This window comes from Tiliqua scincoides, chromosome 4, assembly GCF_035046505.1.
Source record: "Tiliqua scincoides isolate rTilSci1 chromosome 4, rTilSci1.hap2, whole genome shotgun sequence".
Classification (NCBI taxonomy): domain Eukaryota; kingdom Metazoa; phylum Chordata; class Lepidosauria; order Squamata; family Scincidae; genus Tiliqua; species Tiliqua scincoides.
This window is the reverse complement of record NC_089824.1, coordinates 86,201,152-86,205,971: the sequence shown is the minus strand read 5'-3', so window position 1 is coordinate 86,205,971 and position 4,820 is coordinate 86,201,152. Positions and strand designations below refer to the sequence as shown.

The following is a 4,820-nucleotide window of genomic DNA, read 5'->3' as shown; positions in this document are numbered from 1 at the left end:
TTGGTGGGTCATGAAAGGTTTCTGAAATATATGTATATTTTTTAAAAAAATTCACATGCAGCCTTGCCAATTTGCAGAAGGAAATAGAAGCAGTTGGCAATCCAGATGGAGAGGCTGCTCTCATGGCTAGAATGCTAACCTGTGGTATGAGATAATCTTCATACCCCCAAATTAAAATGTCACATGTTCTGATTTTTTCTAGTAATTGGTATGCCATAGATCAAGTTTGAGCCTTTTGTCTGGCCTGGAAGTTCCTGACTGCACATCTTATTCTCCAGTTCGGCTTTCTGGGTACCCTGGAATAACTGTAAAGGTTTGGGGAACAGGCCTTGAACTCCATTTCTAGGGAGAGTCTAGCAAATTACACACAATACTATACACAAGGTCTTGAGCAGGTTCAAGAGCACAGGATCCCAATTATTATTAACACTTTATTTATTTTTTATAATTATTATTATTATTATTATTATTATTATTATTATTATTATTATTAATAATAATAATAATAATAATAATAATAATAATAATAATAATAATAATAATAATAAATAAAACCTTTCTATATTACTTTTTGGTCAAGCTATGTGGATTGCGATACAATGCCATTTTAAAAAAATGCAAAATGCAAAAACGTTTGAGAAGCACTGCTATAGTGCCATGGAGACACTTTCCTCCAAGTCCCATGACCTCTAGAGTGGGAGGCTACAAAGCAGTGGCAAACCTCCCATTCATTCTATGGGGCAAATGCACCAGGCACGGAGCCTCACATGCTTTTAGGATCATATGGAAGCCTCTCTGAGGCTCCCAATTGTATTGGAAACTATGCTTCCAGTTTTCCGGAAGCACAGTTTAAAGCTTCAGGGAAGTTTCAGGAAGTTTCCCTGATGCAACCTAGGGTCGTGTGAGGTTCAGTAAACTTCAGGTAAGTGGGGGGGGGCAGATTTGCACATGGAGGCAGTGACGTCCCACGGGGGGCGCCATTGCAGACCTTGCCCCAAGGCACAGGGCTGCGGAGGTCTGCCACTGCTATAAGGTCTTCTGAGTGGTGGCACCATCCTTGAAAATTACCTTAAAATGGTGACAGAATGGTCCTGGTAACTACTGGCTTTTATGTGTAAATTCCTTACTTTTTAAAACTCCTGACTAGACCAAATAATTTATGGAAGTGGCTATTTCAGGGTCCCCGTGGATTGGATCCTTGTTTTACTTGTTTTTAATATCTTTAAACTACAGCTCAATCCTATCCTGAGCTGGCCCATTGTGTGCAGTGCAGTGGCAGAGCCTCTGCTGCATGCTGTGGGCTGGCTGTGTACCAGGTAGTGATGAAGAAGTAAATAAAAACCTGTTTTACGTACCAACTCTGCCATAATATGACTGGTAATGAGTCTACTTACATCTGTGCCAGCGCTTTGGCCGATGTAAATCTGAGTCAGTCTAGGGAACTGTGTCGAGTCCAGGCCAGAGACAAAAGTTATTGGTGGCACTGCTGCTGCTATCTGCCCTGAGCCTGCCCTCCACCTGACCTTGCCCATATCCTCCCTTAGAACACCCCCTCCACTGACTTACCTGTTCAATGGGTGCATGCCCAGCACTGCCAGCCATTGCACTGGCAGTTGCAGCCCACATACTGTCTTTACAGCTATGGTGTTAGTGGCCTGGGCTGTGCACTGATGTGTACTATCAGTGCAATGCCTGGATAGGATTGGGCCATTATTGTTTCATTTTATGCCTTTTAGGTTGCAATCCTATACACATTTATCTGGGAGTGAGTTCTACTTAATTTAATGGGACTTCTGAGTGCACATGCATAGGCTTATTTAAGCTGCCTTGCGGGTCTGTTTCAGGCAAAAGACTGGATACAAAGCAATGAAAAATATAACAAACCTATGCTAGAGAATAAAATTTGAGTGCTATAGAGGAAAAAATTTTTTTCAGCTCCTCAACATCAGGCCACCTTACCCAATAGCAAACATTTTTTTAAGGTAACTGTGTATGCTGTTTGCCACACTATTCACTATCTATTACTCAATATCTGTTTCCCACCAAGACAGTATCACCAAATCTTGCTTGTCTGTCTTGTAAAATGAATGTTAGATCAAGTCACCCATAGATCATTGTGAATGTCTGTTAAGGTTTGCCCTCACCACCATTCAGGGATTTTTACACCACGGTGGATCTGCACTGACTTTGATACCAGGGAAGATACTAGAACCAGAGTATAAAGCAGTCAAACTGTGGGCATCTTGATTACCATGCATGGAGAGTTGAAGCCAGCATGGATTTGTCAAGAATGAATGCTACCAAACTAATCTTATATCTTTTTTTTTCTTTATTGGGTTACTAACATAATAAATTGTGGAAATGTTGTGAAGAATAATTAAACCTGCTTTCAGCAAAGCATCTGACAAAATTTCCCATGATATTTTGGTTAGTAAACTGGTCAATAGTGGGTCTAGATGAGAATTCTATCATGTAGGTTCACAACTGGTTGGAAAAGGAGTGCTCATCAGTGGCTTCTCATCAAACCGATGGGAGGTTTCAAGGCAAATGCCACAGAGCTCTCTCCTGAGTCTGGTATGCATCAACACTTTCACGGTTGCAGGTGTGGGGGCAATCCTTATCAAATTTGCAGATGATATAAAACCAGAAGGGATAGCTAACAGAAGACAGGAATAACATTCAAAATGATCTTGATGCGATAGAAAAGTGGGTTGGAACTAACACCATGAAATTCAACAGAGAGAAATGCACAGTGCAGCATTTAGGCAAAACAAAATCAAAAGCATAGGTAGAGGACTGGGGATACCAGTATAAATGAAAAAGAACTCAGGATTGCAGTCAACTGCAAGGAAGACTAATGCCATTTTAGGCTGCATGAAATCATTTCCAAGTCACAAGAAGTAATCATTCCACTATTGTACTCTGTACTAGTTAGACCTCATCTAGAATACAGTGTCCAGGAACAAGTCCAAGGAGGTCCCTGAAGATGACCAGGAATCTAGAAAGTAAATCCTAGGACAATTTATTGAAGGAACTGGGTGTATTTAACTTGAAGGAGAAAAGATTAGGGGAAGGGAAAACATAATAATATACTAGCTCATTTGAACTACCTGGGGAACTTTCACGTAGAAGAGTGCAAAGACTTGTTCTCTGCAGCTGCATAGACTAGATCTAACTGACTTACAGCCCAATCCTATCCACGGTTTCCTGAGAGTAAGCCCCATTGACGCTAATGGGACTTACTTCTGAGTAGACACGCATAGGATTAGGCTGTTAGTGCCCAATCCCATCCAATTTTCCAATGCCGGTGCAGCTGTGCCAATGGGACATGTACTTCTTCCTGTGGTGGGGAGATAGTCATAGAAGCCTCCTCAAGGTAACAGAATGTTTGTTCCATTATGTCAGGGCTGCATTGTGGTTGCACCAGTGCTGGAAAGTTGAATAGGATTGGGCCCCCACAGCCCAATTATGAACTTCCTGGCACCCACTGGAGTAGCTGTGCCAAAGTGGCTACTGCTGTATCCACTGGAAACCAGGTAGCCACTGGGAATCTCCTCAGAGGAAGGAGAATGACAACTCAACACAGAGTTCAGAATCCGCTTCCTCCTCCCTCCCGCCCCGATTCCTCCTCCCACCCTGCCTTCCGCTGCCCACTCCCTCCCTCCACTCCACCCTGAAACTACTTTCTGCCAGCTGGTGCTGCTGGAGTGTTGGTCAACCCTCCACACAGTGTTGAGACTCAGTGCTGAGTGCTGCTGGTTCAGCACCAGCGGCCCCTCCTCTCCAGGTGCCCCAGACGTGCCTTATAGCACATTTACGACACCCAGAGCCAGCACTGGAGCTCAGCGCCAGCGCTGAGGAACTTGAGGATTGGGCCCTTAATGGGCAATGGAACCACTTACCAAGTGTGGTTGTCTTCCTTTTTGGAGATCGTCAAGCAGTATCTGGAATCTGGTCATCTCTTGGGGATGTTCTCGCTCTGAATTTCCTGCATCATGCAGGTGGTTGGACTGGATGGTCTACAAGTCCCCCCATCTGCTCTTTGCTTATATGATCTGCCACTGGGACTGAGCTGAGCTGAGATTCCTTAGTGTGCTGTATTTTTGCTCTAACTACGTATGCACACAAGAATCAGGGTTGCTGAATATAGAAGAGCAGTTGGGGGGGGGGCAGCAGACAATGAAGCAGCCATTATTAATCTCGCCTCATCTGTCCACTGGGAAATATGTTGACTCTTAAACCAATTTAGTGCCCTTGGGAACAATGATCTTAGGATCTGCAGTCTGTCTCTTTTGTCTTTGGGCAGTTATACTGTAATAATAGTAAAACTAATCTTGTTTACCGAGAGACTTCTGCCAAAATGCTCATGCCAATGCACAATTAAAATATCCTTATAAACATCAATCATAAGAACTTTGTAAGGAAATGAGGTTTAATGCCCATTGCTTGGACAAGAAAAAAATGTTTTCCTCTCATCATGCATATAGCCTTACTAGTATTAAACACAGCACCGTTACCCTGCACATGCCCGATCTTGTCTGATCTCGGAAGCTAAGCAGGGTCAGGCCTGGTTAGTACTTGGATGGGAGACCACCTGGGAATACCGGGTGCTGTAGGCTTATACCATACTCTTTCGAGACTGAAGGTTGCCAACCAGTATTAAACACACTTTGCCTTTGCTGAACCGAGAAAAATAATAAATAAATAACATGAAACCCCTCTCTGTTCAGCTTAGGTATCATACTACATTGCCTGTCAAGGCACAGCCGAGCAACACACGGGTAGCCCAATTCTAACTCAGGCTGGAAAAGGAAGGCCAA

The 4,820-nt window shown here is 43.3% G+C and overlaps 1 pseudogene; it reads left to right on the top strand.

Moving 5' to 3' along the window:
- The first annotated feature begins 4,500 nt into the window (after positions 1–4,500).
- On the top strand, positions 4,501–4,619 carry LOC136650585 (5S ribosomal RNA; annotated as a pseudogene).
- The last annotated feature ends 201 nt before the right edge of the window (positions 4,620–4,820 follow it).